This window comes from Heterocephalus glaber, unplaced genomic scaffold (genome assembly GCF_053883595.1).
Source record: "Heterocephalus glaber isolate CG9 unplaced genomic scaffold, H.glaber_assembly_v1.0 deba00000122, whole genome shotgun sequence".
Taxonomy (NCBI): domain Eukaryota; kingdom Metazoa; phylum Chordata; class Mammalia; order Rodentia; family Bathyergidae; genus Heterocephalus; species Heterocephalus glaber.
This window is the reverse complement of record NW_028258138.1, coordinates 48,960,038-48,983,991: the sequence shown is the minus strand read 5'-3', so window position 1 is coordinate 48,983,991 and position 23,954 is coordinate 48,960,038. Positions and strand designations below refer to the sequence as shown.

Here is a 23,954-nt window from a genome sequence, read left to right as displayed (position 1 = left end):
GTCTCCCCATGAAATATTTATTAATTGGAGAAACTAATTTGATCTGGCAGATATTACCTTAATTAAGTAGGACTGGTTTTAGGACCAACCCCATTTATGTGTTTCTTGACACAGTTAACTAAGAACTCAGCATTGCGTCTGTGGTATTCCTGTCAAAATATACACAAATCTTCTAATGAGAAAGCATGACACAAACCAAAACTGAGGAATTTAATAAAATGAACTGTTCAAATATATCAAAATCACAAAAGAGATTGAAAGATCGAAGAGCAGTTTAATTAAGATTGAAGAGAGAAGTGATAATGACAACTAAATGCAAAACATACTCAGACTCAAAGAATACAGTTTTTTCTATAAGGGATGTTATTAAGACACTTGGTGATAAGTTGAATTGGATTAATGGATTAGAAAAAAATCAATGTTAATTCATTGATTTTGATTCCTACACTGTGGTTACACAGAAGAAAACACTTATTTAGGATAATCACATTAAAGTCTATAAATTGATTCAAAAAATCTACACATATACTAACACAAAGTAGTTGGGGAAAGGAAGAGAGAGGGAGAAAACACAACTATGACAAAATATTGAAAAATGTACAATATAGGAAGAGAATATAGGGATCCTTTATTATTCACGTATCTTTTCTGTAAGTTTGAAATTATTTCAATGCTTTAAATAAAAAATAAAAAGCACAGGCTTTGGATATTTAGATCAGTAAGAAATCTATCATCTTTAGACTCTCAGAAGTTACTTAATGATTTTCATGTTTGGTTTTCTTATTTGATCATCATGAATAGGACAATTTTAAAAGGCAGATTGTGAGCATTAAGTAAGATACTGCACAAATTGAATACCTGGCAGGTGGTAGGTATGTCTGGTAGAGGACTTGATAACTTGCTGCAATATATACTAGCTGAAAAATGAACAAATCTCCCTCCCCCACCCACCTGCATCATCTGAACAAGTGGTCTTACTCAAGTGAAAATTAGATTGAATCTACACATTTTAGCAATCTAAAGTATGAGGTTTCTCTAATGACTGATAAATATAAAAAACCCTCTAAGAATATAGAACTGAATATATGGTGGTGTTTATTATTAGTAGTAACACCATACATTTCTATGTTGCTCTAAAGTTTCTAAAGCACTTTGCTCTGCTGTCTCTTGTGATACTAAGTGGAAGAGGCAGGCATTCAAATGAAGGAGCAACATAGCATAATAATAGCAAATGTCTACATAAGTGAGTGCATTGGGTTATGGCTGTCAAGCAGGGGTCATGCCCATGTTACTTAAATCCCAAACAAGGTATGCATCGGTTCACAGCTGCAGGGTTCAAAATGAAGTGCAATTTAATGTCCATCCAGGCATCTATTCTTTAGATGCTGGCACTACTGTTTGTTTGTGATTCACAGAATATTTGGGGTAGTTATATGGCAGAGAAAGGGACCCAGGTTGTGCCTGGGAGGTTTCTACTCTCAGCCAAGATGTGCACATTAATTTGAAATAGTCCAAGAGGGTGCCAAAGAGTGGTGCCTTCTAATCTGGAGAGCAGCTGCTGGGCACTGGCATACAGTCTCTCTCTCTCTCTCTCTCTCTCTCTCTCTCTCTCTCTCTCTCCACTCTGCCTGTACTTGCCTCTACACGTCTGCTCTGCATAGATGGCTTCTGGCTTTTGGGTTGCCTCATCCTGCAGTCCAGTCAAGTTACACCCTTTCTTCCATAGAGATTGGTTAGGGTTTTTGCAAGGTCACCTGTGTTCAGAGTATGAAGGACACTGCCCGGCGAGGGAAAGTTATATTTAGCATTTTGGCCCAGTCAGCATTGGGCTCCCCATTGCCTCTCCTTTGCAGAATTGTCACTGGTCCCTGTTTGCAAACTTTTTGTGGCTTTCAAGCCCATAAAACAAAACTGAGAGGGTGCCAAAAAGAGAAGAAAAAGGTGCTGGTGTCCAGACTCCACTGTTGGATTTTGGCAGGGATAAGAAGAGACAACTACCATGCGTGATCAAGCACAGGTACTGCACAGTGGGCTAATCACTCTTATTCTTGCCTGTGAGGGGGTTTTGTGATATTTCTGTGTTATCCATCACCTGGGAACAGCCAACACCACTCTCAACAAGTAGTATCTTCTGGATATTATGTAAGAGGATGCAGTAAATCTCAGGTATGATTAAGAGCTTATATGAAATAAATTTTAGGTTAAAATGAGGAAGAGCAGTTTACAAAATAGAGGAGTGATCCTGACAGGAGATAAGGTTTGTTAAACTGGTAGGCTTGTGAGAAAACTAAAGGGAAAATTTAAATTATTATCCTCTGAACAGTAAGAGAAAGGATTAAAAGTTAAAAAAAAAAAAAAAAGTAAAAAGAGTTTAGAGCAAATGACTTTTCCTTGTTAGTAGCTAGATTTGTAAGCTGAATGAATAATCATGATGTAATTCAAAATAATCATCATGTGAGGAAAATGGAAGTATAAACACTGACTATGCTATGTTGGAGAGGAAGAATTCTGTTTTCATGTAAAGATTAATAGCAGAAACCAGCATCTTATGATGGCAAGCAGATTGTATTTTTTTCCTCATACTTTGTTCACATTTCTGTGATGTTAAGATTTGCTGAGTGGAGGCCAGAAAACAGAAGCAGGGTTTGGAAGCAGTTTTTGGAAAGTCTTGGGAGATAACCGTCAGGAACTTGTGCTTTTGTAACATACCCCAGAGAACATGATTGGATAGCCACAGGCACGACTCATCACAAAGTAAATGAGAAATGATGTCAGACTTCTGGCAAATAATACCAGAACATGCCCCGCTCACTGTGCTTGTTGAACGGGAGTAATATTCAATGTTTAGGCTGATATAGTTTTGTATATAGGAGCTCTAGTTAACAGATATGTTCAGTTAAAATGCTTGTGAAATATTCATTGTATTACCTCCTCCTAACAACTGATGATCATGTTTTTCTTTTCTCAACATCTGTAGAAGTCTCAGGAAGCAACAGAAGAGGTACAATGATACACTGTTTATCTTCATCCACCATATTACATGTATGTGTTAGATGTGCATAATGGAGGGAATGGTGTTGAGTATTACTGAAGAGAACTCATTCAAATTATGGCAGTATTCCTCTACAGCTAAAATGCTTTTCCTATAATGATACTTTTCAATTTATCAATTCCTCAAAAACAAAATAACCCAAGTAAATTTTTCCCTGCAGTTATCATTTGACACCACTATGAAACTTCCTAGTACTCATCATGGTGAGTTTGAGGCCAGCCAGACTACATAATGAATTTAAGGCCAGAGCTGAATTACACAGTGAGACCATGTCTCAAAACCAAAAACCAAAAAACAACACAACAACAACAACAACAACAACAACAACAACACACAAAAAAGAAAAGTTTCAATGACAGCAATAATTTGCATGGGTGATTTATACTTCCTTAATGCAAACACTAAAACAAATATGTATATGTAATTCTCTGGAGGCTTTAGCTACTTTTCTTTCATTTGTGATTCAGAATGGATGTCACAGATCTTCAGGATGGATCTAGGGACAATCCCTTGGCTAGGAAACTGGAATTCAAAGGAATAAAGGCAGAGGCTTTCTCTGTGTTTTGCCTTAGAGCCACTGTCTGGGCCTGAAACAGAGACATGGGCAGTTGTCTCTGAGCCACGGTATCAGACTGCCATGTTGTGAATAGGGATACCACTAACTCCTTGTTTCGGCTGCTGCTAACAGCTCCATGAGGCTATTTTAGGAACCTATGCATTTGATCAGGGAGCATGTGGGGTTGAGCCTTATGTTTCCACTTTGCTTTTAGATCCTGAGCAGGAGCAGTTAGTAGTTTAAATTTTAAAAACTTATTACTGTATTTCTTTACAATCTATGTATAAATAACTTCATATTAGGAAAGAAAAGCATGTGATAAAGTTGGAGACTTGCTCCTATAATATAATGAAAAGTCTTTAGGAGATGGTTTTAAGAAACATTACTGTAAATTTCTATCATAATTCCGTTTAGCAAAATTTTAGTTAAAACAATGAAAGAATAAATAAAATAATTAGGCTTAAGTTAGGATAATATCTATGTATTTGTGCTAATGCCCATTAGTCTAATCCTCTATTCTCCTTACTATGGTTGGCATATGTCTGCCAAGGATACCACTGTATATTAAGGACATTATTAAGGACATTTGGAATATCTGAGAGTATCAAATTGTAATTTACAAATAGAGAAAGTCTTTTTTTTTTTTGAGAAAGTCTTCTAAGGCTCATTCTACTCTCTGAAGGTACAGGTGGAAATAAAAGTAAAAGCAATAAAAAAAAATCCTATTTAAAATGTTTTAAGACAAATTCTACAAATTCTGACAAAATATGTCTTCCTAGATCTGTTCGTACTATTTAGGATATTCAGCAAAGCAGGGTTACTGGATTTTGCTGTTTGGATACCAGTTCAGAAAAATAAAGGAGATAATCAGTTGCTCAGGTATTCCTGAGATGGAAAGGTTTTTTGGGAGGTGGAAGCCTCCTAGAAAAATTGAAACAGTGTGTCATACTAAAAGGAGGAAAACAAAAAAAATCTGAAATGATCCAATTATGGAGGTTTAAGGCTGTAAAAGACTAGGGTATAAAAATCTAGATCCTAAACCACAATTTGAAGCATTGTACACATGGCAGTTTCCTTGTTTAGGGAGGTTGCTGGGGAGGGATTTGCTATGAAAGTCATCTCTTTATGGAGCTTCATCTATCCTGACACAGGAGAGGATTTGAGAGGATAATAACAAAGTATCGTCATGAAGTTTGGGAAGTAGCATGATGTTTACCCCAGTTTCCTACTGAAAACAATGAAAACTGAGACTCCAAGATTATAGAGGTATTCTATTGTTATATCTTTTATTAAAACTTTAATAACCATGACATACACTTAAATAAAGGAAAATGTTGTATAAATTATATGAATTCACTGAGTTCCTGCTCTTCCAAATCTGGTTGACATTTGGGCATTGGCGTCACTTATGTGTATGTCTGAAATGCAGAATCTCAGGCTTTACCCTAAAATTGAATCTGATTATTTTTTTTCTCTTTTGTTAATGGGGATTGAGCCCAGGACCTTCCCATGGATCTACAACTCCATCCTTTTTATTATTGTTGTTATGATTATTATTATTATTTGAGACTTGCTAAGTAGTAACTTGACCAAGGCGGGCCTAAACTTGAAATTCTCTTGCCTCAGCCTCCCAGAGCACTTAGCTTATATGTGTACATGACCATTCCTAGCTTGAACCTGAATTTTGAGATGACTGGCTATGTAAGTTAGACTTTGAGAAGTAGCATATTAATCTGTGCTTTCCAACTACCTGTGGCATAGGACAAACTTTTGTTAGTCAATTTATCATTGACTGCAATAAAAATTAATCACTAGAATAACGATCACATGCTGAGAGATTGTAGCAGGGTAAAAATGCTGTACTAGCTCCTACGTGCTTACTTCAATTTCTCATTTGTCTTGCAGCAGATACGTAACAGTTTACAGAATAGCACAGGTCGACTGATCACACTCTTGAGTATCACTAAGTGATATTAGTAACCTAAATGATATTAATTACACTAAGTGGTTTTAGCAGCTTAAGTGATATTAATTATACCCAATGATATTAACAGTCAAATGATATTAAGTGCATTAAATGATATTAGCAGCTTCGCAACTATTGGGAATTATCTAATGAGTCCAATGAATACTCTGTGCACACAAACCTTTACTTGGTCAAGATGATCTGTGTGTGCATTGGGCCAGCCTCTGTCAAATGGGCCCTTGTAAAATAGCTTAGCTGTGGAGTCCAAAGCAAAGCTACCCTTTGTAGGGAGCCTGTCCCCATAAAAGCATTTTTAGGGCTGGGGATTTAGCTCAGTGGTCCTGCTGCCTGCCTCACAAGTGCAGTCCCGAGTTTGATCCCCGGTACCAAAAAAGCATTTTTATATGAGCAAAAATCCCACTACATATATATATATATATTTATATTTGGTACTTTGGGTCCTTGCGCTTGCGCAGCAGGCAGTGAAACCACTGAGCTACATCCCTGGCCCCTCCCACTACATATTGATCAAAGGCACAGATATTGGAGGGAGGTAGAGACATAAGATCATATCAAAAATATGAAAGTAAGGAAGGGCAAACTTTCTCGGTATATCCTAGATGGGAGTTGTTTTATTTTTTATATTTTGTAGAAAAGCAGGGAGCAATAGAAATATGGGGTGTGAAATATTGTGGTGCCACTTTCCTAGTTTCCAATTTCCAGGGGTCCTTGAGACATGATTTATCCTGTGTCTGGTTCTACTTCAAATGATAGCTCCTAAAATTTCCTCTCTGAACCAGAGGAAAAGTGGCTACCAACATGTTGAAAGCTGGGTCTGGTTAGAAATGTTACTAAGGACTCCATCCTGGATAGGTGTGTGTGTGTGTGTGTGTGTGTGTGAGAGAGAGAGAGAGAGTGTGTATGTGTGTGTTATAAAGGAAACATATTTGCAGATGCAGATTACAGTGCCTATCTCCTTCCTCAATGATTATTGAATTTGATAATTTCCAACCTAACAGCCAACTGAAATATCACTAAGTAACATATTAATTGCCACTTCATTTGTAATTGCCAAATACTGGGAACACCCAAATGCCCTTCAACTGGTGAGTGAACAATCAAACTGTAGTAAATATGATGAATTGCTTTGCAGTACTAATGATAGAACAATACAGATGAAATTTTACAGTTACAACAGTATGGATGAACATCAATTGCATTATGCTAAGTGAAAGAACCCACTCTGAATGAGTTATTTATGACACTGTGGAAAGTAAAATAATGCAGGGACAGAAAGCAGATTAGTGGTTGCCAACAGCTGGAGCTGAGGGGAGAGGATGATTACAGAAAGGTGACAGGGAACACTTTTGAGGTGATGGAACTCTTCTATGTTTTGACTGTAATGATAGTTATACGACTGAATGCATTTGTCAAAAATTACAGGATTATGCATTATGTGTAGGGTGAATTTTACTGTATGTTTAGAGTACCTTAAACATCTGTTTGGCTCTATGTTGAGAGCCTCTTACCTCAAACTTTGACTAGTATACTCTGCTTGGTGTTGATATATGGGAGTTCTTTCATAAGTTTTCATTGAAGAAATTATTTTCAGGATATTAAAACAATTTTAAGGAGCCTTTGAAGAATGACAGAGATAGTGTACCAACCATGTTTACAGATGAAGAGTTGAGGCCTGAGGAAACTGGTGGCAGGGAAATATGCCTATTTTTAAAGAGAGTTAAAAATGATCAAGGTGCAGAATCTCTGGAAATTCAACTCTATTTTTGTGCATTACTGTCAAAATTGAATTATCTACTGAAAAAGCCATGGGTCAAAAAACTGCAAAACAAAATAAAACCATCCAAACAAAAAGAAAAACTCCAAGTAGCTACTTTTTAAATGTCATGTTGAGAAAATGGCCAAAGGCTGCTAGCTTCTCACAAATAATATAGTTTCCAGGGGATATGATCCAATTTTAGTGTCAGATAGATTTAACTACATGTCCACAATCTGCTGAGAACAACAGCCACCACTGTTACTACCACTAACACCATACACCGAGCTCAGTATGGGGTACAAAAGAAGACCCAGGTCATGTCTGGAAGGGCCATTTACTTGTTTATGTAACAAAAAATGCTCCAGGCACTGTCCTGAGTCTTAAAATCCAATGTTGATCTTGGAATTATACCAATGACATCTACATATGAAGCAAGCCCTAACTAATTGAATACATGGACACCAAACAAAATCAAAGTCGAAAGTAAACCAGTAAATGGATGTGTTCATCACCATAATGAATAATGCCTAAAGACATGTATTTTACAGGTGGCATCATTAGCTTTTTTTTTTATCTTTTGGGACAGGATCTCCCTATGTAGTTCAGGCTAGCCATGTGGCTGTCCTCCTGCCTCAGCCTCCTGAGTGCTGATGTTACAGGCTTGTACCACCATGTCAGGCTGGCATCATTATCTCCTAATTCCAGTTGTATGTGATCTTCAACAAGTCACTTAACCTCAAAGTCTTAAATTTCCTGAGCCAGGAAACAGACATAATAACTGTACCTGCCTTTGTTGAAGATAAACAAGAAATACAAGGTATCAAGCAATTAGTGGCAGGTAAGTGCTCAATAATAAGGAGCTACTGCTGTGATTATTGATACAGAAAATTCGCATCATGATGCCTTTAACTGTACAAAATTCAGTCTGAGAAGGTGATAAATATTATAGACATAGGCTATACACAAACACAAAAGTTTTGCATTTCCTGGATGAAACTAAGAAGTTCTAGGCTAGAGACGTCATCTAGAAATTAAGAGAACTGGCATTGGAATGGTTTGGTTAGGACTCTTTAAGTTGTAAACCATTGTTTTAGATATTACACACCCACAGACAAGTATGAATCTACAATGCCAAATTTCATGTTTGGGACATTTAGAAAAACCTCAGAAAGCTGACTGTTGAATGCATGAGACCCTGTCTCAAAAAACAAAACAAACAAACAAAAAATACAGAGAGAGAGACAGAGAAAGCAAAGCAAAGCAGAAATTTCCTTGACTCATGTTAAAGAAGTAGAAATATCCTTTTTTCACTTCAAGATTGTCTGGACTTAAGTAAGGTACTTTTTTTCTTTTTCTTCAGTTCTCTTGCTCTTTTCTACCATAAAATTTAAATCATGTAATGGAAGTTCCATACTTAAAAAAGTGATAATTTATGGCCTATGGCCCAGAGGATTCTGAGGAGACAATAAAAATGCTAAATGTGTTCAAATTATTACAGAATGGGAATTGACTCTTCCTGTCTAGCAGTAATTATTTATGTAACACTACCTTGGGAGAATGTTAACAATAGAGCATTAAATTACTTCTTTTAAAACAAGGCATTTCTACAAGGTTTTATTTGCTCTTTTCTAATTTGGAGAGAGAGCATTTGTACACACAGAGTGCAAGTTTTACTATTCTTTCATTAAGTGGCTCAGTCAGGTTTCAGAAAGACTGTGCTGATGCATTAAATATCTGCCAAATGTGTGGAAGGAAAGCTCCAGTTCAAATCATAACACAGTTGTGGATTCATCACTCTCAAAGTAAGCAAAGTGACCAGGAAATTCCACTACCAACAAAGTGTCAAAAGGAGGCCAGAATGCCTACTGAAGGGAGGAAAACTTGAGTTTCCTTCAAATCCACATGTACTTAGTCATTTCGGCTCGTAATTCTATTATGTTCCCATCTCCATCTGGATAGTTAATTTGTACAAGGCAATTTCAGTTGAGAAGAGAACTTGAGAAGTCCAGCTAGGTCTAGTGGCACTAATCTGTATATAAAACAAAGATTTCTTTTTTTACTAGTATGGAAGGATAGAAAGCTTTTCACCTGTACTCACAGTACTAAAACAGTAATCCAATTTGAACAGGTAGCTACAAATTTACATCTCTTGGCTGTGTCACAAAATCCACAAGGATTTGATGCATTCACAAATCGGATACATGACAGTGGCAAAATGCCAGCTACCATTTTAATGGGGCTTTTGAATTTTTATTCTTCACCCTACTGACCAGAAGACAATTTTCTTAGTTTCTTTCAGCATATTACTGCTATCTTATTCATTTTCAGGAGTTCTTTTTGAAGCAGCAAAATAATCTTTGGCATCTTAAATTTTCCAAATATATGAAACTGTACTACAGGGCTCAGAATATTAGGTTGAGATTAGCAGAAAAACCAGTCAGATATCACTTGCATACAACAGATAGGGGTTAGCTCATCTGAAGGTCTTAAAAGGAGGCTGACATTCACAGCAGAAAGATGAGCAACATCCAGCCAGATAAGTATGCAAGTGTACTTGTGGATCCTGAAACACTCACCAGGTACACACAGTTACAGAAAGGGGTGCCAGGATGGAGGCAGATTGGTTTTTTTTTTTTTTCCCATCTAAGAGATCATTCTACAGTTCTCAATCATTCCCTAGGTAAAAAGGACGTGAGGCTTCTTGGTGAAGCTGTCTATTGGGTGGTTCCAGATCCTCTATCACCATTTCTCCCATCTCTACTGGAATCTTTCTTACCCCAGAGGTCATACAGTATCTTCCATAGCCCTGAGATTAATAAACTTGGTAAAATGAGAGTGTCCTTGGGACAGATTGAGCTTAGTCTACATACAGAACTGGTCAAGCATGTGCTGGTGTGGAAGATGACCGAACTTCCACAGTCTCACATTTTCATCTGCAAGTGTATAAGGAATGATCAAAATATACAGTAAATGTTTAAATTCAAAACAATTTATTATACTAAAAGACATATTGCCATTAATCCCCCTCACAATACTGCCTCTCTTCAAACATATTTATCCTATTGTTCTTGCCACTTACTTCTTTTCATAGCTTTATGAGGTATGATCAAAAATATGGTGAACACATCTGCTGAGTGCCATCCAAGGGAAAGGCAGGTTCATAAAAACATAACAGTGTAACCTCATCCACTTTAATCACCAGATCTAGCACTGTGTGATGTCTTCCTCTTCCATACAGTCAAAATGACCATGAAAGGTAAATGGTTTGAATTGATTTAGGACATTAAGACAACTATAAGGTACAGCTAACAACATTCATGAAAAAAGACTTCCAAAAATGCTTCAGAAAGTAGCAAGAATGGTGAGATAAGTGTGTTCGAAGAGAGAGGGAGCATTCTGAGGTGTCTTTTACTGTAATAAACTTTTTAAATTTAAAAATCTGTCTTTTTAAAAAAATCGTATCTTGAATATTCTTGGTAACACAGTGGAAGTGTGCATCACTGTTTACAATGGTATCTGACTTGTTTCCATATCCTTCTGATGAGTCAGTCTCTTCTGATACTGTGGTATGTATGTCTGATTGTTCCATCAATTCCAGCTTACCAATGACAGTAATTTCATATTTTCTGCATATGTTATACACAGCACCTATGGATATTTTATTTAACTAAAACCCCTAGGTGGTATATTCTGACTGCCTTGATTTCTAGACTCCTAAGCACAACTCTGTCACATACCATCTGATGGTGAGAAGGTCTGCAAAGTCTTCTAAGATGATGACTTTTCTGAGTTTTCAGTGAGAAGAGGAAGCTCACTGATTAAAAACAAAAACAAACAAACAAAACAAAACAAAAAACCCTGGGTGTGGTAGTGCATACCTGTCATCCCAGCAGTCAGGAGGCTGAGGCAGGAGGATTGGAGTGAGTTTGAGGCTAGCCTGGGCTACATATTGAGTTCAAGTCCAGCCTGAATTACAGAGTGAGACCTTGTCTCAAAAAAAAAAAAAAGATTTTATTTGAGGAAAGGACAGATTACAAAGGACTTTCACAGAACTAACTGCATACAAAGAGGGTGATAACTTTGAGGCTGAGATATGCCACGTGGAGAAAGGAAGGTGAGAACAGTAGTAAGGATCGGCTTTGGGAAAGGTAACTAATCTGAAAAATCGTCAGGGATCAAGTCTCCTTGACCTAGAATTGTTTTTTATTTCTACTTTCAAGACTACACCTTTGTGTTTGGGATTAATGATCCTCCTTCAGCCCATTAACTCAGCCTGTCATTAATCTCTAGGAAATACCTTGTTAGTACTACTTCAAGGGTACATGAGGAATGCTATGTTTCAGGCTAAAACTGGTTAATCCCACAGCCCGTTAACTGCCTTGTTCAATAATTACTGCATCTTCCTGAAAGTCCCTTTTGTCCTAGAATATGTTAACATTTTAAACATAGTTGTAAACTATGAAACTGGTAGATATGAACTCTTATCCATAAAGAAATGCTTTTCTGGAAAATAAACTGACTTAGCAAAACATGTGTCAAAAAGACTATTAATAGTCTACGTTTCTATAATCCATATATATATATATTTTTTGCGATACCAGGGATCGAACTCAGGACCTTACACTTGCCAGGCAGGCACAGTGCCACTGAGCTACATCCCTGGCCCTAATTCATATATTTTTCATGTATTTTGGAAATGAATGTTGCCACTCCCAAATCAAAAGTATCTGTCAGCTTCAGTTATAGGCTATTTCAATTTTAATTTTTGGTGGAGGACCACATTATCTACTAAATAACACTTTAAATAGGTTAAAAACATAGGCATAAATATTTGTATGCTCTTAGAGAAATGTTTATGACACTGCAATAATACTTATAAACACCTTTTCCAAGACAATGCTAAGAGAACAATAGCTATAGCTAACTATAAAAGAAACAATTATAAATTAAGCATTCTATAAACATAAATCTTAGTATGAAAAGAAAGTGAAATGAAGGCTGACATTTTAACAGAAAGGTTAGAATGAAAGAACAGGTGAAGTTTTTGTTGTTATAGAGAGAAGAAACTATAAAGACAGGAAAATGTGGAGTGAAGAAACAAGCACGGCAGTTCTTGGACAGAGAAGCAGCTAAGCAGTAAATGGTTCTCAGCCAGTATCTGAGATAAGAGAAAATAACAGATGTGATTGTTTTTATCCTCACTTTTCCTTAATTTCTCTTTTACCTGTTGAAGGCTAACAAGCTGAAGGCACTGGCACAAGTCACCAAACAACAGTGCCAAACTCAATGCCAGTCCTATAAAATGAAAAGAGCCCCTCAACTCCAGCATCTGGATTCTTGGCCATACAAGGCAAACCTTGGCTGGCTGGCTCTGCAGTAGATTTTTCTCTGCCTTGGTCACTGTCCTCAGGGTCTTGAGAACACAGGCCTGTGCTCTAAGTCATTGTTCTTTAAACAAAGTTGTGAACTGCTAGCAGTTTCAGCTAAAAGTTTATAAAATGGTAACCTCATTGCTACATCTCCCTGGATTATCTCAAACAAAATGTGGTTCAAATTTCTTATTAAAGAAAGAGCAGTTCAGAGTTCTTGAACAAACAAATAAAGACAACTGATGCAGTTAACAGGCTTTGTGTGACCACAATTATGTCATCTTGGCCTTGTTTTTTTGCTTTGGGCAGACGTAAGGATAAGCAGTCCAGCAAAGGAGCCTTCAGCCAGTCCATCTAAATGCTCTGCCTTAGCATGCTTCTTTGCAGCCCCCACCCCGCAACTCAGCATGACTGGTGGTGGTGGTGGGGAGGTTCTTTCATCACAGCCTGCCCTCTCCAGCACAAACATACACAGACAGTGGTTATTTTCACTTCAGAGAAATGAGAAGCCACTTCTCAGAGGATGGCTAGGAGCTCCAATGTGGTCACATCGCCTCTGAGCAAAAAATTAAGAAAGTAAGAGGTGTAAGTGTATGCTTCTACTAATTAAAAACCTCTGCATTAGTATGGCTGAATTGTGCTCATGGTTCTTATTAATAATACGGGCTAATTTTTACCGACCACTGATAATACTACCAACACACAGGGTGTAGGCTCTTTTCTTTAGGATAAGAGATGGATCCATCTTAATGCAACAATTTGTTCTTTGGACATTACAAGGGCAATTAGGCCAAATCGAAATGTTTTTCTGTTTGATCTTCCCAAGGGCAGTTTGTGATAGCCACTGGAAGTGACCACTCTAGGGTTCCTAATATGGTTATATATAGTACTTTCCCATCCCAACTTTTGTCCTTTAGTGCTCATTCCTCCTTTTTGTTCAACACTAAAGAACCTGCCCAATCAATGCAGTCAAATTCCCTAAAAAAAAATTTCTGATTCAAGATCTAAGGAACAACCATTTCAAGATTCTAGATTTTTAGTCACATATAGGGCCCTCACACTTAGAATAGATTTTGCAAAAATTAAAGTGGCTATCCTGCCACTGGGTTTGTTCCATATCAACATCTGTGAGATATTTTCCAAAGGCTTTGCAACATAGCCTTCAGAATGAAGTGATTTTGTCCAGCCTACTGCTCTGCTCAGGACTTAGGGTTCCACATATGTATTTTTGGCTCACCACTACCACTGCTTTTGCTGCCATTCTAAGATGTTGCCTTCTCCTTGGTCTGAGTGGGCTCCTGTTAGAGGGCTACTTATTCTGTGTATGTGGTGAGACTTCAAATCACCAGTTTCCTTTTAAAGACACCTGGCCTAAAATCACACAGGGAATAAATATGTAAAAGTTGAGGAAAGTATTTCATGAAATCTAGAGCTCTGCTTCATTTCTACAGCACTGGGCATCCCAAGCCTCAATCACACATATTTTCTTCCTCCACTGGCACCTGTAGGGCCACGAGCAGAGGGCATTACTTTGCTTTTTCCTTTGAACTGCTTTTGCCAATCTGCTCCACCCAGCAGAGCTTGGCGGTAGATGGAAAGACTATTTTTGATGAGAGGTCTTAGCAACATTCCTAAACAGAAAATCTCTCTCCTACACACTCAAAGCATTGCAAAATATTTTTTAATATAAATTAGTCCTGGATCCCCCAAAAAGAGAAAGCTGCCATTGCAAACTGTCATCTTTGGTAAGCATGTAAAGAGCCAACAAATCCAGGAGAATCAGTGTGCATGAATTCATACATTTAGTCAACTGCTGAGGAGCTACTGAATGAAAAGCAAGGAGGAAGATACAGGATGAAATCCAGCACTATCTTTGCCTTCAAGGGCTTATCAGCTTAGTAAAGGAAGTGGGAAAAACATGAAACTATAAAATAATATGGAACATGAAATATCTGTCACAAAAGTGGTACAGATCAATTGCTGAGGTGATTCAAAGAAAAAAGACGTTAAATTTGTGGAGAAGCAGAAATCACACTGCAACAAGAATCTAGTTTCATGTGAGCATCTTATGCAAGTGAACACTTTTATAACTACTTCCACTTCTTGCTGCTTATTTTTGCCCTTTCTGAGAACATATATTTATCCTTTCACCACCACAACCCCTCCTGTGACACACTGGATCAGACAGTACATGAGTAACTTTGAAGGTCGTATTTATTTTTGCCACAATCAAGAATCCCAATGGAAGCATTTCATTGATAGAAAGATTGTGAGAGCCATAACTTTTGTCAGATACTCGCTCTCTTTCCCACCTGACCTGGCACCACTTTTGACTGGCTGCAGCAGCCCTGGACTGCTCCTCCTCTCAAATATTAAAGCTTTCTCTCAGAAAAGACTAACTATGGCCTGTGCCTTACTTACCTCCTTCTCCTTTAGGCAGCAGGAATCTTCTTAGAACAGTAGTATTAACTGTCTCAGTGTAAAGAAAAGTAGAACATTAGCTAGGCCCAGCTGATGAGGAAGGAATAAATGCTTCCTTCCTAGTCTTTGCATAACACTGTCTCAGTTACTGCTCAGTGATGAGCAACCACTACTCAGGGGAGGCTGATATATACATGTGTGTGCTTTTCACCACAGTTTAGTGAGAATTTCAATTGGAAGCACCTACATGATGGGCTCCCACCTTACATGCAAGTAAGATGCTAGTGTCATCCGACGTTTCCTTCTTTACTCTCCATGTACTGGGGCTATAGGGCTGACCACTGTGTCAGCAATGGAAGAACTAGGAAATGCTGATCCTCCTTTCTAACTGCCTGGGAGAATTCTCACAGAGGAGAGGCACCAGGACTCTTCTCCACAGAGTTCTACCCAGGACTGCGGAAAGGCAGTCATATCTTGAGGCCTCGGACTCCCTGGAGAGCTCAGCAGGGCAAGTTTTCACATCCTTGATGTTCTCAGACACCAGTGAAAACTCAATTGTCCTCTCACCTACTGTATTTTCATTATTGTATAAACTCTGGATTCTGTCCCGATTCTTCCCTTCTTCTCTGACTTCCTCTAAGCCCTTCCTTGAAGACATGTAGAATGTGCAAAAGCACAGCTCTGCAGCCAGATATATCTGGGTTCGATGAGTCTAGGGTGGACTTTCTGCATGACCCTAAATAATTCATGTGGCCCCTCTGTGGCTTATGACTTTGTAGGGTCTTGTGAGAAATAAATGTATAAACAACCAAATACAGTATCTGGCACATTCATTCTGAAGAAAGAACCTAAAATAATGACACGTTTTTGCTCAGTGCTTGCTATGTATCAGGCATTGTTCTAAGAGCTTAACATATATTGACTCATCTAATCCTCATAACTGGTGGTCTTCAAACTGGGGTATGCAAATACTTTGTTAGATGTGTACATGCAAGGATATTTTATAACAATTGGTCTTCAGACCTTAACTTCCATTTGTACTTCATTTTTTTAACTGCCTGAGAACCTACCTACATCATGTTTTCCTTTCCACTTTACTAAAGGGCAAACATCTCACCCAACACAAATCATACTATAGTTAATTACCTTATACACCATTATTCAGTGTCCTATATACATAGTTCCTGAAATCCAAAACATGCCAGGGGGAAATACTACTGGTTTCAGGGGCACATACGTGCTTTAATCAAGACATCTTTAATCAATATGTCAATTACTCCAATCACAATTGATTTTTTATGTAATCATGTTTTACAATATTTACTTTTACCTCTTATTAAAAAATAATACAAAACTTTGTAACCCAGGATGAGAACTTTTAGATTCAACTTGTTCCGGCTTGTATCTAGATCCCCTGGCCAATCCTCATATGGTCATAGAAGGGGCTTTTCAGAGGTGGCTGGATCTGGAGTCTATGATAATAGGATTAAGGATGCAATGCTGGGATTGATTCAGAGTGTGTTGCTAGGGTCAAGGGTGCACCACCCTGGGTGTGAGTGCTACCTGCCCTAGGTGACTGCTACCTGTCTTGTGCCTTGCTGCCTTCTGCCTATCATGAACTGTTTCTCCTCTGCCATGCCTCCCTGCCTTGGAGCCAGTCAGCTTCGAACCGAAACCTTTACAAACTGTGAGCCAAAATAAACCTTTCCTCTTTTAAGTGGGTGTAGGGTACTTTGTCTCAGCAATGAGAACAAAGTAACTGAGACACAATTTTTAAAATGTGTGAGGAAGTAGGTAGTTTTTTTTTTGGTACCAGGGATAGAACTCAGGTCCTTGCGCTTGCAGGGCAAGCGGTGGGTGGAACCACTGAGCTAAATCCCCGGCCCAGTAGTTTTTATAAATTCTTTCAGAAGCACATTTTTGAAGAGCACTATTCATAATAACCATATGCAGTAGACATTGATATCATCATCCTCATTTTACAGATGTGGCACAAATAAGGTTCCAAATGGCCAAGCAACTTGCCCTAGAACACAAAGCTAGTAAAAGTTAGGATTAAACTTCTATTCCTAGGAATATGGCTGCAAAACCTGATCTCTTAACCACTATGGCCATGCTATATTGCCTTTAAAATTTCAATTAATATTTACTTAGATCTGACATCTAATCAGTATACCACTGAATCATGAGAGGATACCAAGGAAAGATTTCTTTTCCTTTTTTTAAATATTTTTGCATTTTATTCTGAAGGAAAATATACTTATACCTACCCTTTCCAACTGTACCAGATTATTACAATTTTTATGTTTATAAAAAGACATTCTCATTTCTTTCTTGGAGAGGAGAAACTCACTATATTGAAGAAACAAATTCTACACCCATTGATAGAAAAAAGAGGAAAGTTATTGAGTCATTAACATTTTAGTGAAAATTAGGTTTATATTAGAGAAGAATTTTCTGAAGAAAAGTAAAATTTTGTCTGATATATCAATTTGTTTTTTTGATTTGTGGACAAGAATTGGGGATTTGAAATTTCCAATCTATATATTGTATTTTTAAAATATATATATATATTTATTGGTACATTTTAGGTATAAAATACATTTACATTTATCATTGGGTGTTTGTACCAGAACATGATTCATCTTAGTTTTTATTTTTTCTCTCATTACCTGTGCACCCTTCACCCCCTCCACCCTTCCCTATCTACACAGAGTTTGATTCCATTTTTTTTTCTCATAATTTTTTTCTTTCCCTTCTTCCTTTACCAAGGAAAGATTTCTATCTTAAGGAAAATATTGGAAGATATCTAGGAAGAGAAGTTTTACTTATGCCAAATGTTACTGTTAGGGTATGGCTAGTTTTCCAATATTATTTTATTCTCTTCCAAAGACAGCAAAAACAGGGGTTTTGGATGGTCATGTGGGTTCAAATGTAAGGATTATCTGGAAAATTGGGCAGCCCTCCTGCTTCCTCCAATACTGGGGATTGAACCCAGGGGTGCTCTACCATTGAGCTAGATTCCCCAAGCCTTTTTGAGACAGAGTCTCACTAAGTTTCCCAGGCTGGCCTCAAACTTACTATGTGTCTGCTGCAGCCTCCTGAGCAGCTGGGATTACAGGCATGAACCACCATGTCCCCATGAATTAGTATGTTTTTAAATGTAAGGCAGGGATTCAACTTAGAACATAGCTATATTTCCAGTGACAGACTAACTTGCAATGCTTACTACTTGGGAATATGGTAGAAACTAAGCCTTTAAATAGTATCTTTAAAACTGGATACTCTTCCCTTGTGACACTACTTCTCACGCTGCTTCTTCCCTTACAAAACATGAGGTATTTCTAATCAGAGTCCACAAATTATTTTATTTTTGCATTGAGGAAAAAGTGTGGCCTAACACATATTCCTTAAAGATAGGGTTCCAAGAACAACATTTTCTAAATGATCTTGGGTTAAAATTACTTGTAAGTGGGCTGGGGATTTAGCACAGTGGTGCCACCTGCCTCACAAGCACAAGGTCCTGAGTTCGATCCCCATTACCAAAAAAAAAATGACTTGTAAGTCCAAGTGGCTTTGCAAAAGTTTAGCCTCTGCAGTAAGTTCAAGTTTTCTTAAAATAAAGTGTAGTGTGCATGGGATGGAATGAAGCAGGTAAGCTCAGACAAGGATTGGAGACACTATATTTCTGGGATGGGCCACCTGTCAGCAATGGCACACCTGCACAGAGCTCCTGGGACAGTGGAGGGAGACAACTTGTGCAGTTTTACCAGTAAAGTTTTCCTTAGGATTTGGGTGGGCCAAGTATGTACATCATGTACATACTTTGCCTTGCTCCCAAAGTCTATGACTCAAAAATTCTGAGGTAGAAATGCATTCTCTAACTTTATTAGAAAATGTTACAAGGTAAAGGACTAGCCTCTTCCCCTAAAAGTTAGTCAGCCTGACTAAATCCATGCTTGAATTCCCAGTTGCACTTTTTCAAAAGGTGATATCAATTACTTTCAGTGAGCTAATGTTCCCTTGACTATCTTAAAGACTTAGAAGTGCAGAACAATTAAATTTGAATTTTTGAAAAAAACCAATAGCAAACAGCTGGATCACAGATCCATGTAGGCAAAGAGCCCTGGGGCTTTACCAGAAGTGGCAATCACATTGTGTTTCACAGTCCAGGGAGCAGCTGCCCCACAGCCAGCCCTCCACAGAGGGAGGTCAAATAGTGCAGCTATAAACACAGAACAGTGGAGCAGTGAGCTTTGAGAAAATATGAATAAGGCTTTCTGTGGCTACAGAGACCCCTGAGGAGAAAAGTTGGTTGGCTTTGTGGTGGAAGTGAGAAGGAAAGATGAGTGTATAACTTCCATCCTCTTCAAATTTTGTTCAGAGATGAGGGAAACCTTACAGATCACCTGATTCAATTCCTGCAGTTTACAGCTGAAAAACAACAAAGAAGAAAACAAACAAACACCAGAAACAAAACATAAACTGACATCTTGCTCCTGGTGAGCTAACTAGCAGTAAAGTGACAAAATGGAGACTAGAATCCAGTTGTTCCTACTACAATATGCTACTTAAAAAGACGGGGGTTGGGAATATAGCTCAGTGGTAGAGAATTTGCCTCACATGCACAAGGCTTTGGGTTGAATCCCCAGGACTGAAAACAAACCAAAAAACAAACTTCTAAAATTTCCTCAGTTACTTATTGAGTGTCTGTCTTCTCTTCCATATAATTAAGGAACAATGAGTTTTCACTTTTGTACAAATGCTTAATAAAATTTGTGTTTATATTATAGTACTTCCAAAGAGTTACCATCTCCTAAAAAGTAAGACACCAGGAAAATGACAATGATCAAATACCATGTAAAGAACTATAGTGAGGAATGCATAATTCCATACTGTTAAGCTACAGCACAAATGATTGTTTTAGAAATGCTTCTGCTTCCTATGCTTTTTGCTTGACACAAGGCTTTAACTTCATTTTAGGTGAATACAAAAAAAGCTTCATATCTTTATTTCCACTTACTCTTTAAGGTTTTAAGTTGAGTTAATCACCTGTATAGAGTTGGTAAAACTTGAAGAAATTTAATTTTGAAGTTTACTAGCCAGTTTTAAGTATGAAAGAATGGGAAAAGCAATTCCCCTGGACTGTTTAGCTTGTGAACATGCATGTTAGGAAAATGCAACAGAACACTATTTCGTAAAACCAGTGTTATAGAGAAAATAGTCAGAAAACTAGAAAGCAAATCAATAAAATTACTATACATCTTTAAGTAACTGAAAACAAAGCTTAGATGTTAAAATGTATTAGCAAATCAGTTATATCTAGATACCTGTTAATTATATTAGGTAACTTTTTTTTTTAACCTGGGATTCTTTACTGGCAGAGAAATGAACATGATGCTTGATGCTTTCTATTAGGGCTTTACAGAGCTCAGATGGCAAATGTCTAAAAAAGTTAGTATAAATCATATTTGATTGATACATGTTAACAGTGACTTGACTGGTACTTTAAAAAAAAACTTCTGGGGGCTGGGGATTTAGCTCAGTGGTTCCACCGCCTGCCTTACAAGTGGAAGGATCCGAGTTTGATCCCCGGTACCCCCCATCCCCCAAAGAAACCAAAAAACTTCTGAGTTAGAAAGCCTAATATTTTTTTAAATGCTTACATCACAAAAGGGAAAAAAAGACCTTATTATTATTATTATTTTTTGGTACCGGAGATCGAACTCGGGATCTTGTGCTTTCAAGGCAGGTAGTGGAACCACTAAGCTAAATCCCCCACCACAGACCTTATTTAATAAATACTACTTAGAGAAAAGAAATTGGTTTTATAATGTAGAGGGCTAAAGGATGAAAAAAGTGGGGCAAATGAAGATAGAAATTTCAGGGAAAAAGGATATGAAGACACAAGTCAGGATTAGAAAGATAAATGGGAGACTAGTAGGAGTAACAGAAAGAAAGAAGAGAGAGAGATAATTGTACAGCAAGAAAGGAAACAAGATCTTGATGGCTATGTAAGATATCAAGAAAACTGGTATGTTCCAAGTTTTTAAACTATAACCATTTTCTTGGCAACTTATGAATTACCAAAGGGGATAATATTTATTTTCCACCAATGTAAGTATTTTGCATATGTATAAGGAATGATTTAGGTTTTAGAAATTTATTTCATAACCAGAATGCTATCTGCTCACGTATTAGCTATATTTTGATGTATTTTCTTTGGAAATAAGAACTTATTCTATTGCACTATTTTTAACTTTAGGGGAACAAGATGTCCTTATTCCATAACATCAGTTACACCAAAAACCTATATTGATTTCAGTCATGAAACTACATTTTCCATATCAAATCAAGCTTTTGGCTTTTGATTTAGATAAGAGATGTTCAGGGAACATATGTAAGAACTCCTTTCCCTTGTTACTTCTTCCATCCCACAAAATTTCACTTTAAAACTTACCAGAATATAAAAAAAGTTTCTAATTGAGAACATAGGAGAAAATCTTTGTTACCTGTGGTTAGGCATTAATTACTTAGTATGACACCAAAAGTGCAACACTTAAAAGAAAATATGGGTAAACTGGACTTCACCAAAATTTAAAAATTTCTCTGTGAAAGATACTTAAGAAAACGAGCAGGTTTTCTTAGACTGGGCAGAAAATCTTTGCAATTCATGTATGTGAAGAAGATTTATATTCTGAATATATACTAAAGTTTCTAAACTTAGTAAAAAAATGCAACTTTAAAAAAATGTAAGATTTAAACAAATGCTACAGGTAAAGAATATATGTGAATCACCAGTGAGTATATGAAAAGATTCTCAGTATTATCAGTCCTTAGGGAAATGCAAGTTAAAACCATGAGATGCCAGTTTTAGAAACACTAAAAAACAAAACAAATAAAACCCAGCCAACCAACAAAATAAAAACAAAAAACCACCACCACAATTGAAATCCACTGACAATACTAAGTATTGGAAGTTACAGAGCAATCTGGATTTTCATACACTGCTGGTGGGAATGCAAATAGTACAGCTACTTTAGAAAGCAGGCCATTCTTTATAAAATATTAAACATTCATTTAAAATGAAGTTTAGTAATTCTACTGAGGAACACATACAAAATTAAAAGTATGTTCTCTTAAAACCTGATCTGAACATTCATAGTGACTTTATTAATAATTGACAAACACAGTGAAGAAACCCATTGTCCTACAACTGGTGAGTACAAAGCAAAGTGTGGTAAATATATAAGATGAAATATGAAACAACAGCCAAAGATGTGTGTGTGTGTGTGTGTGTGTGTGTATGTGAGTGAATACTGTTTTACACACAACTACTTGAATGTATCTCAATGCTAAATGAAAGAATCCAGATACACAGTGCTCTGATTCTACTTATATGACATTCAGGAAAAAGTGAAATGAAAGAAACAGAAAGTAGATCAATTGTTGCCAGGATTGAGAATGAGGAGTGAAGCTGATTCTAACAGCCAGCATGAGAAAATTCTTTGGGGTGATGAGTGTTCCATGTCCTGATTATTGTTCCATATCCTGATTATGGTAGTTGTTAAAACTGTATACACTTGTCTGAATCAAAGGACTATACACAAAAAGTGAGTTTTCCTATATGTAAATTTTTAAAAAATGAAAAAATGGGTTAGCCAATGCTCTCAATTCTCCAGTGATTTTTATTAAAAATTTTATGAGGCTCCATACTAAACGGTTGCAATGATCCATAGGAACAGACACCATATTTTGGACTTCAGCCTGGTGGTAATAAATATCACTCTGACTTTTAAAAACTACAGAGTATTTCAACTAGTAAATAGGTACTATTAAAAGTAAAGATATAAGAAGGACCTGTGTTTTTCCCTACACAATGCTAGAAATAGAAGGGCCTATAAAAATGGGGAAGCTGAGTCAAAAGCACAAGGGGTGATCAACAATACAGTGAATATTTAAATTTAAAAAATTTACTACAGTAAAAGATACACTGCCATTAATCCTCCTCAGAATACTCCCTCTTCAAACACATTTATCCCATCATTCTTGCCACTCTCTGAAGCTGTTCTGGAAGTCCTCTTTCTGGAAGTCTTTACAAGATGTGATTAAAAATTTGGTGAATGTCACTGCCAAGTGCCATCTAATGGAAAGGCAGGCTTGTAAAAACATAATGGTGTGTATTTACCCACCCAATTCACTAGATCTGGCACTGCATGACTCCTGGCTCTTCTGCAAAGTCAAAATGACCATAATAGGTAAGCATTTTGAATTAATTCAGGACACTGAGGCAGCCACAACAGTGCAACTAAAGGCAGTCCCAAAAGAGAATTTTAGAACTGCTTGCTAATGTGACAAGAATGATGGGATTAGTGTGTTTGAAGCAAGGGGGAGTATTTTGAGGGGCATTAAGGCAATGTGACTTTTTCTGTAATAAATTTTTAAAAGTTTAAACCAATTCCAGTGGTTTTTTTATCATCATATCATTTCAATATAACCAAGAATGCTGACGTCTAAATAATTATAATATTGAGATTTATCTGTCTCTTTCATCTGTAGTGCTGACAATGGCTCTGAATTGTTTTGCTAATCACCTTTTTTTTGGTTTTGTTTTGTTTTTTGGTGCCGGGGATCGAACTCAGGACCTTGTGCTTGTGAGGCAGGCGCCGTATCCACTGAGCTAAATCCCCACCCTGCTAATCATCTTAATAGGTTAGCTAGTTGAGACTTAGTAAAATAAAGCAACAGTGGCAAGTCAAAGATTTTCCACCACTGTCAGGAAGGAACTATAACTGTGCTATGTGCTCCATGCA

General features: G+C 37.2%; 2 protein-coding genes across 10 annotated transcripts in view; one reads left to right on the top strand and one right to left on the bottom strand.

Moving 5' to 3' along the window:
• The window catches only part of Cmss1 (cms1 ribosomal small subunit homolog), a 399,997-nt gene that overhangs the window by 72,966 nt on the left and 303,077 nt on the right, over window positions 1-23,954 (bottom strand). The gene's annotated exons all lie outside the window — the stretch shown is intronic.
• Filip1l (filamin A interacting protein 1 like) overlaps window positions 1,799-23,954 on the top strand; it is a 319,152-nt gene continuing 296,996 nt past the window's right edge. For both annotated transcript variants that reach the window (XM_004857960.3, XM_087208558.1), the window contains exon 1: window positions 1,799-2,017. The gene's annotated coding sequence lies outside the window, so the exon portion shown is untranslated. The remainder of the gene's footprint in view (window positions 2,018-23,954) is intronic.